Source organism: Taudactylus pleione, unplaced genomic scaffold, assembly GCF_031769625.1.
Source record: "Taudactylus pleione unplaced genomic scaffold, aTauple2 ptg000550l, whole genome shotgun sequence".
Taxonomy (NCBI): Eukaryota; Metazoa; Chordata; class Amphibia; order Anura; family Myobatrachidae; genus Taudactylus; species Taudactylus pleione.
This window is the reverse complement of record NW_028284952.1, coordinates 240,001-247,500: the sequence shown is the minus strand read 5'-3', so window position 1 is coordinate 247,500 and position 7,500 is coordinate 240,001. Positions and strand designations below refer to the sequence as shown.

The following is a 7,500-nucleotide window of genomic DNA, read 5'->3' as shown; positions in this document are numbered from 1 at the left end:
GAAAAGAATGTTATAGCAGTATAAAATTACCTACTGCACCTGGTTTTCCCAGGTGGTCTCCCATCCAAGTACTGACCTGGCCCAACACTGCATAGCTACCAAGATCAGATGAGATTGGGCATGTCCAGTGTGGATTGGCTGTAGGTGCTCAAAAGCATTAACTTTAGACCTCTTTTACTTCTTAACTCAAGGAAATTCATTGATAAGTTGAAAAAATTAAATGTAAAATGTAATAGAAAAGAATTTTTTTGCTGTGTAAAATTACCTACAGCACCTGGTATTCCCAGGTGGTCTCCCAACCAAGTACAAACCAGTCCCAACACAGCATAGCTTCCAAGATCAGATGAGATTGGGCATGTCCAGTGTGGTTTGGCTGTAGGTGCTCAAAAGTATTAAATTTAGACCTCTATTACTTCTTAACTCAAGGAAATTCATTGATAAGTTGAAAAATTAAATGTAAAATGTAACAGAAAAGAATGTTATGGCTATATAAAATTACATCCAGCACCTGGTAATCCCAGGTGGTCTCCCGTCCAAGTACTAACCAGGCCCAACATTGCATAGCTTCCAAGAATCAGACGAGATTGGGCATGTCCAGTGTGGTTTGACTGTAGGTGCTCAAAAACTTTAACTTTAGACCTCTATTACTTCTTAACTCAAGGAAATTCATTGACAAGTTGAAAAAATTAAATGTAAAATGTTCTAGAAAAGAACGTTATGGCAGTATAAAATTACCTACAGCACCTGGTATTCCCAGGTGGTCTCCCACTCAAGTACTAACCAGGCCCAACACTGCATAACTTCGAAGATCAGACGAGATTGTGCATGTCCAGTGAGGTTTGGCTATAGGCGCTCAAATACATTAACTTTAGACCTCTTTTACTTCTTAACTAAAGTAAATTCATTGATAAGTTGAAAAAATTTAATGTAAAATGTAATAGAAAAGAATGTTATGGCTATATAAAATTACCTACAGCACCTGGTATTCCCAGGTGGTCTCCCGTCCAAGTACTAACCAGGCCCAACACTGCATAGCTTCCAAGTTCAGACGAGATTGGGCATGTCCAGTGTGGTTTGGCTGTAGGTGCTCAAAAGCATTAACTTTAGACCTCTATTACTTCTTAACTCAAGTAAATTCATTGAAACGTTTGAAAAAATTAAATGTAAAATGTAATAGAAAAGACTGTTATGGCAGTATAAAATTACCTACAGCACCTGGGATTCCTAGGTGGTCTCCCATCCAAGTACTAACCAGGCCCAACACTGCATAGCTTCCAAGATCAGACAAGATTGGGAATGTCAAGTGTGGTTTGGCTGTAGGTGCTCAAAAACATTAACTTTAGACCTCTTTTATTTCTTTACTCAAGTAAATTCATTGATAAGTTGAAAAAATTAAATGTAAAATGTAATAGAAAAGAATGTTATGGCTGCATAAAATTACCTACAGCACCTGGTATTCCCAGGTGGTCTCCCATCCAAGTACTAACCAGGCCCAACACTGCATAATTTCCAAGATCAGACGAGATTGGGCATGTCCAGTGTGGTTTGGCTGTAGCTGCTCAAAAGCATTAACTTTAGACCTCTATTACTTCTTAACTCAAGTAAATTCATTGATAAGTTGAAAAAATTAAATGTAAAATGTAATAGAAAAGACTGTTATGGCAGTATAAAATTACCTACAGCACCTGGGATTCCAAGGTGGTCTCCCATCCAAGTACTAACCAGGCCCAACACTGCATAATTTCCAAGATCAGACGAGATTGGGCATGTCCAGTGTGGTTTGGCTGTAGCTGCTCAAAAGCATTAACTTTAGACCTCTATTACTTCTTAACTCAAGTAAATTCATTGATAAGTTGAAAAAATTAAATGTAAAATGTAATAGAAAAGACTGTTATGGCAGTATAAAATTACCTACAGCACCTGGGATTCCAAGGTGGTCTCCCATCCAAGTACTAACCAGTCCCAACACTGCATAGCTTCCAAGATCAGATGACATTGGGCATGTCCAGTGTGGTTTGGCTGTAGGTGCTCAAAAACATTAACTTTAGACCTCTATTACTTCTTTACTCAAGTAAATTCATTGATAATTTGAAAAAATTAAATGTAAAATGTAATAGAAAAGAATGTTATGGCAGTATAAAATTATCTACTGCACCTGGTTTTCCCAGGAGGTCTCCCATCCAAGTACTGAACAGGCCCAACACTGCATAGCTACCAAGATCAGATGAGATTGGGCATGTCCAGTGTGGATTGGCTGTAGGTGCTCAAAAGAATTAACTTTAGACCTCTATTACTTCTTAACTCAAGGAAATTCATTGACAAGTTGAAAAAATTAAATGTAAAATGTTCTAGAAAAGAACGTTATGGCAGTATAAAATTACCTACAGCACCTGGTATTCCCAGGTGGTCTCCCTCTCAAGTACTAACCAGGCCCAACACTGCATAACTTCGAAGATCAGACGAGATTGTGCATGTCCAGTGTGGTTTGGCTATAGGCGCTCAAAAACATTAACTTTAGACCTCTTTTACTTCTTAACTAAAGTAAATTCATTGATAAGTTGAAAAAATTTAATGTAAAATGTAATAGAAAAGAATGTTATGGCTATATAAAAGTACCTACAGCACCTGGTATTCCCAGGTGGTCTTCCGTCCAAGTACTAACCAGACCCAACACTGCATAGCTTCCAAGATCAGACGAGATTGGGCATGTCCAGTGTGGTTTGGCTGTAGGTGCTCAAAAGCATTAACTTTAGACCTCTATTACTTCTTAACTCAAGTAAATTAATTGATAAGTTGAAAAAATTAAATGTAAAATGTAATAGAAAAGAATGTTATGGCAGTATAAAATTAACTACAGCACCTGGTATTCCCAGGTGGTCTCCCATCCAAGTACTAACCAGGCCCAACACTGCATAGCTTCCAAGATCAGACGAGATTGGGCATGTCCAGTGTGGTTTGGCTATATGTGATCAAAAACATTAACTTTTGTCCTCTTTTACTTCTTAACTCAAGTAAATTCATTGATAAGTTGAAAAAATTAAATGTAAAATGTAATAGAAAAGAATGTTTTGGCTGTGTAAAATTACCTACAGCACCTGGTATTCCCAGGTGGTCTCCCAACCAAGTACAAACCAGTCCCAACACTGCATAGCTTCCAAGATCAGATGAGATTGGGCATGTCCAGTGTGGTTTGGCTGTAGGTGCTCAAAACCATTAAATTTAGACCTCTATTACTTCTTAACTAAAGGAAATTCATTGATAAGTTGAAAGAATGAAATGTAAAATTTAATAGAAAAGAATGTTATGGCAGTATAAAATTACCTACAGCACCTGGTATTCCCAGGTGGTCTCCCATTCAAGTACTAACCATGCCCAACACTGCATAATTTCAAAGATCAGACGAAATTGGGCATGTCCAGTGTGGTTTGGCTATAGGCGCTCAAAAACATTAACTTAAGACCTCTTTTACTTCTTAAATAAAGTAAATTCATTGATAAGTTGAAAAAATGTAATGTAAAATGTAATAGAAAAGAATGTTATGGCTATATAAAATTACCTACAGCACCTGGTATTCCCAGGTGGTCTCCCGTCCAAGTACTAACCAGGCCCAACACTGCATAGCTTCTAAGATCAGACGAGATTGGGCATGTCCAGTGTGGTTTGGCTGTAGGTGCTCAAAAGCATTAACTTTAGACCTCTATTACTTCTTAACTCAAGTAAATTCATTGATAAGTTGAAAAAATTAAATGTAAAATGTAATAGAAAAGACTGGTATGGCAGTATAAAATTACCTACAGCACCTGGGATTCCTAGGTGGTCTCCCATCCAAGTACTAACCAGGCCCAACACTGCATAGCTTCCAAGATCAGATGAGATTGGGAATGTCCAGTGTGGTTTGGCTGTAGATGCTCAAAAACATTAACTTTAGACCTCTTTTATTTCTTTACTCAAGTAAATTCATTGATAAGTTGAAAAAATTAAATGTAAAATGTAATAGAAAAGAATGTTATGGCTGCATAAAATTACCTACAGCACCTGGTATTCCCAGGTGGTCTCCCATCCAAGTACTAACCAGGCCCAACACTGCATAATTTCCAAGATCAGACGAGATTGGGCATGTCCAGTGTGGTTTGGCTGTAGGTGCTCAGAAACATTAACTTTAGACCTCTATTACTTCTTAACTCAAGGAAATTCATTGATAAGTTGAATAAATTAAATGTAAAATGTAATAGAAAAGAATGTTATAGCAGTATAAAATTACCTACTGCACCTGGTTTTCCCAGGTGGTCTCCCATCCAAGTACTGACCTGGCCCAACACTGCATAGCTTCCAAGATCAGATGAGATTGGGCATGTCCAGTGTGGATTGGCTGTAGGTGCTCAAAAGCATTAACTTTAGACCTCTTTTACTTCTTAACTCAAGGAAATTCATTGATAAGTTGAAAAAATTAAATGTAAAATGTAATAGAAAAGAATTTTTTTGCTGTGTAAAATTACCTACAGCACCTGGTATTCCCAGGTGGTCTCCCAACCAAGTACAAACCAGTCCCAACACAGCATAGCTTCCAAGATCAGATGAGATTGGGCATGTCCAGTGTGGTTTGGCTGTAGGTGCTCAAAAGTATTAAATTTAGACCTCTATTACTTCTTAACTCAAGGAAATTCATTGATAAGTTGAAAAATTAAATGTAAAATGTAACAGAAAAGAATGTTATGGCTATATAAAATTACATCCAGCACCTGGTAATCCCAGGTGGTCTCCCGTCCAAGTACTAACCAGGCCCAACATTGCATAGCTTCCAAGAATCAGACGAGATTGGGCATGTCCAGTGTGGTTTGACTGTAGGTGCTCAAAAACTTTAACTTTAGACCTCTATTACTTCTTAACTCAAGGAAATTCATTGACAAGTTGAAAAAATTAAATGTAAAATGTTCTAGAAAAGAACGTTATGGCAGTATAAAATTACCTACAGCACCTGGTATTCCCAGGTGGTCTCCCACTCAAGTACTAACCAGGCCCAACACTGCATAACTTCGAAGATCAGACGAGATTGTGCATGTCCAGTGAGGTTTGGCTATAGGCGCTCAAATACATTAACTTTAGACCTCTTTTACTTCTTAACTAAAGTAAATTCATTGATAAGTTGAAAAAATTTAATGTAAAATGTAATAGAAAAGAATGTTATGGCTATATAAAATTACCTACAGCACCTGGTATTCCCAGGTGGTCTCCCGTCCAAGTACTAACCAGGCCCAACACTGCATAGCTTCCAAGTTCAGACGAGATTGGGCATGTCCAGTGTGGTTTGGCTGTAGGTGCTCAAAAGCATTAACTTTAGACCTCTATTACTTCTTAACTCAAGTAAATTCATTGAAACGTTTGAAAAAATTAAATGTAAAATGTAATAGAAAAGACTGTTATGGCAGTATAAAATTATCTACAGCACCTGGGATTCCTAGGTGGTCTCCCATCCAAGTACTAACCAGGCCCAACACTGCATAGCTTCCAAGATCAGACAAGATTGGGAATGTCCAGTGTGGTTTGGCTGTAGGTGCTCAAAAACATTAACTTTAGACCTCTTTTATTTCTTTATTCAAGTAAATTCATTGATAAGTTGAAAAAATTAAATGTAAAATGTAATAGAAAAGAATGTTATGGCTGCATAAAATTACCTACAGCACCTGGTATTCCCAGGTGGTCTCCCATCCAAGTACTAACCAGGCCCAACACTGCATAATTTCCAAGATCAGACGAGATTGGGCATGTCCAGTGTGGTTTGGCTGTAGCTGCTCAAAAGCATTAACTTTAGACCTCTATTACTTCTTAACTCAAGTAAATTCATTGATAAGTTGAAAAAATTAAATGTAAAATGTAATAGAAAAGACTGTTATGGCAGTATAAAATTACCTACAGCACCTGGGATTCCAAGGTGGTCTCCCATCCAAGTACTAACCAGGCCCAACACTGCATAATTTCCAAGATCAGACGAGATTGGGCATGTCCAGTGTGGTTTGGCTGTAGCTGCTCAAAAGCATTAACTTTAGACCTCTATTACTTCTTAACTCAAGTAAATTCATTGATAAGTTGAAAAAATTAAATGTAAAATGTAATAGAAAAGACTGTTATGGCAGTATAAAATTACCTACAGCACCTGGGATTCCAAGGTGGTCTCCCATCCAAGTACTAACCAGTCCCAACACTGCATAGCTTCCAAGATCAGATGACATTGGGCATGTCCAGTGTGGTTTGGCTGTAGGTGCTCAAAAACATTAACTTTAGACCTCTATTACTTCTTTACTCAAGTAAATTCATTGATAATTTGAAAAAATTAAATGTAAAATGTAATAGAAAAGAATGTTATGGCAGTATAAAATTATCTACTGCACCTGGTTTTCCCAGGAGGTCTCCCATCCAAGTACTGAACAGGCCCAACACTGCATAGCTACCAAGATCAGATGAGATTGGGCATGTCCAGTGTGGATTGGCTGTAGGTGCTCAAAAGAATTAACTTTAGACCTCTATTACTTCTTAACTCAAGGAAATTCATTGACAAGTTGAAAAAATTAAATGTAAAATGTTCTAGAAAAGAACGTTATGGCAGTATAAAATTACCTACAGCACCTGGTATTCCCAGGTGGTCTCCCACTCAAGTACTAACCAGGCCCAACACTGCATAACTTCGAAGATCAGACGAGATTGTGCATGTCCAGTGAGGTTTGGCTATAGGCGCTCAAATACATTAACTTTAGACCTCTTTTACTTCTTAACTAAAGTAAATTCATTGATAAGTTGAAAAAATTTAATGTAAAATGTAATAGAAAAGAATGTTATGGCTATATAAAATTACCTACAGCACCTGGTATTCCCAGGTGGTCTCCCGTCCAAGTACTAACCAGGCCCAACACTGCATAGCTTCCAAGTTCAGACGAGATTGGGCATGTCCAGTGTGGTTTGGCTGTAGGTGCTCAAAAGCATTAACTTTAGACCTCTATTACTTCTTAACTCAAGTAAATTCATTGAAACGTTTGAAAAAATTAAATGTAAAATGTAATAGAAAAGACTGTTATGGCAGTATAAAATTATCTACAGCACCTGGGATTCCTAGGTGGTCTCCCATCCAAGTACTAACCAGGCCCAACACTGCATAGCTTCCAAGATCAGACAAGATTGGGAATGTCCAGTGTGGTTTGGCTGTAGGTGCTCAAAAACATTAACTTTAGACCTCTTTTATTTCTTTACTCAAGTAAATTCATTGATAAGTTGAAAAAATTAAATGTAAAATGTAATAGAAAAGAATGTTATGGCTGCATAAAATTACCTACAGCACCTGGTATTCCCAGGTGGTCTCCCATCCAAGTACTAACCAGGCCCAACACTGCATAATTTCCAAGATCAGACGAGATTGGGCATGTCCAGTGTGGTTTGGCTGTAGCTGCTCAAAAGCATTAACTTTAGACCTCTATTACTTCTTAACTCAAGTAAATTCATTGATAAGTTGAA

The 7,500-nt window shown here is 37.6% G+C and overlaps 7 non-coding genes and 23 pseudogenes across 7 annotated transcripts; all 30 read right to left on the bottom strand.

Annotated features, from left to right (window-relative positions):
- Nucleotides 1–27: 27 nt before the first annotated feature.
- On the bottom strand, nt 28–146 carry LOC148484077 (5S ribosomal RNA; annotated as a pseudogene).
- Nucleotides 147–262: 116 nt separating this feature from the next.
- On the bottom strand, nt 263–381 carry LOC148484076 (5S ribosomal RNA; annotated as a pseudogene).
- Nucleotides 382–732: 351 nt separating this feature from the next.
- LOC148484075 (5S ribosomal RNA) lies at nt 733–851 on the bottom strand (annotated as a pseudogene).
- Nucleotides 852–967: 116 nt separating this feature from the next.
- On the bottom strand, nt 968–1,086 carry LOC148484074 (5S ribosomal RNA). Its single transcript, XR_015871226.1, has one exon. It is a non-coding gene; the product is annotated as a 5S ribosomal RNA (ribosomal RNA).
- A 117-nt stretch (nt 1,087–1,203) lies between these two features.
- LOC148484073 (5S ribosomal RNA) lies at nt 1,204–1,322 on the bottom strand (annotated as a pseudogene).
- Nucleotides 1,323–1,438: 116 nt separating this feature from the next.
- Nucleotides 1,439–1,557, bottom strand: LOC148484072 (5S ribosomal RNA). The gene has a single exon (XR_015871103.1). It is a non-coding gene; the product is annotated as a 5S ribosomal RNA (ribosomal RNA).
- A 116-nt stretch (nt 1,558–1,673) lies between these two features.
- LOC148484071 (5S ribosomal RNA) lies at nt 1,674–1,792 on the bottom strand (annotated as a pseudogene).
- Nucleotides 1,793–1,908: 116 nt separating this feature from the next.
- Nucleotides 1,909–2,027, bottom strand: LOC148484070 (5S ribosomal RNA; annotated as a pseudogene).
- Nucleotides 2,028–2,143: 116 nt separating this feature from the next.
- Nucleotides 2,144–2,262, bottom strand: LOC148484069 (5S ribosomal RNA; annotated as a pseudogene).
- A 116-nt stretch (nt 2,263–2,378) lies between these two features.
- Nucleotides 2,379–2,497, bottom strand: LOC148484068 (5S ribosomal RNA; annotated as a pseudogene).
- A 116-nt stretch (nt 2,498–2,613) lies between these two features.
- On the bottom strand, nt 2,614–2,732 carry LOC148484067 (5S ribosomal RNA; annotated as a pseudogene).
- Nucleotides 2,733–2,848: 116 nt separating this feature from the next.
- On the bottom strand, nt 2,849–2,967 carry LOC148484066 (5S ribosomal RNA; annotated as a pseudogene).
- Nucleotides 2,968–3,083: 116 nt separating this feature from the next.
- LOC148484065 (5S ribosomal RNA) lies at nt 3,084–3,202 on the bottom strand (annotated as a pseudogene).
- Nucleotides 3,203–3,318: 116 nt separating this feature from the next.
- LOC148484064 (5S ribosomal RNA) lies at nt 3,319–3,437 on the bottom strand (annotated as a pseudogene).
- A 116-nt stretch (nt 3,438–3,553) lies between these two features.
- LOC148484063 (5S ribosomal RNA) lies at nt 3,554–3,672 on the bottom strand (annotated as a pseudogene).
- A 116-nt stretch (nt 3,673–3,788) lies between these two features.
- LOC148484062 (5S ribosomal RNA) lies at nt 3,789–3,907 on the bottom strand (annotated as a pseudogene).
- Nucleotides 3,908–4,023: 116 nt separating this feature from the next.
- On the bottom strand, nt 4,024–4,142 carry LOC148484061 (5S ribosomal RNA). The gene has a single exon (XR_015870457.1). It is a non-coding gene; the product is annotated as a 5S ribosomal RNA (ribosomal RNA).
- A 116-nt stretch (nt 4,143–4,258) lies between these two features.
- Nucleotides 4,259–4,377, bottom strand: LOC148484060 (5S ribosomal RNA; annotated as a pseudogene).
- Nucleotides 4,378–4,493: 116 nt separating this feature from the next.
- LOC148484059 (5S ribosomal RNA) lies at nt 4,494–4,612 on the bottom strand (annotated as a pseudogene).
- Nucleotides 4,613–4,963: 351 nt separating this feature from the next.
- LOC148484058 (5S ribosomal RNA) lies at nt 4,964–5,082 on the bottom strand (annotated as a pseudogene).
- A 116-nt stretch (nt 5,083–5,198) lies between these two features.
- On the bottom strand, nt 5,199–5,317 carry LOC148484057 (5S ribosomal RNA). The gene has a single exon (XR_015871225.1). It is a non-coding gene; the product is annotated as a 5S ribosomal RNA (ribosomal RNA).
- Nucleotides 5,318–5,434: 117 nt separating this feature from the next.
- LOC148484056 (5S ribosomal RNA) lies at nt 5,435–5,553 on the bottom strand (annotated as a pseudogene).
- A 116-nt stretch (nt 5,554–5,669) lies between these two features.
- Nucleotides 5,670–5,788, bottom strand: LOC148484055 (5S ribosomal RNA). Its single transcript, XR_015871102.1, has one exon. It is a non-coding gene; the product is annotated as a 5S ribosomal RNA (ribosomal RNA).
- A 116-nt stretch (nt 5,789–5,904) lies between these two features.
- On the bottom strand, nt 5,905–6,023 carry LOC148484054 (5S ribosomal RNA; annotated as a pseudogene).
- A 116-nt stretch (nt 6,024–6,139) lies between these two features.
- LOC148484053 (5S ribosomal RNA) lies at nt 6,140–6,258 on the bottom strand (annotated as a pseudogene).
- Nucleotides 6,259–6,374: 116 nt separating this feature from the next.
- LOC148484052 (5S ribosomal RNA) lies at nt 6,375–6,493 on the bottom strand (annotated as a pseudogene).
- Nucleotides 6,494–6,609: 116 nt separating this feature from the next.
- Nucleotides 6,610–6,728, bottom strand: LOC148484051 (5S ribosomal RNA; annotated as a pseudogene).
- Nucleotides 6,729–6,844: 116 nt separating this feature from the next.
- LOC148484050 (5S ribosomal RNA) lies at nt 6,845–6,963 on the bottom strand. Its single transcript, XR_015871224.1, has one exon. It is a non-coding gene; the product is annotated as a 5S ribosomal RNA (ribosomal RNA).
- A 117-nt stretch (nt 6,964–7,080) lies between these two features.
- LOC148484049 (5S ribosomal RNA) lies at nt 7,081–7,199 on the bottom strand (annotated as a pseudogene).
- A 116-nt stretch (nt 7,200–7,315) lies between these two features.
- On the bottom strand, nt 7,316–7,434 carry LOC148484048 (5S ribosomal RNA). The gene has a single exon (XR_015871101.1). It is a non-coding gene; the product is annotated as a 5S ribosomal RNA (ribosomal RNA).
- Nucleotides 7,435–7,500: the final 66 nt, after the last annotated feature.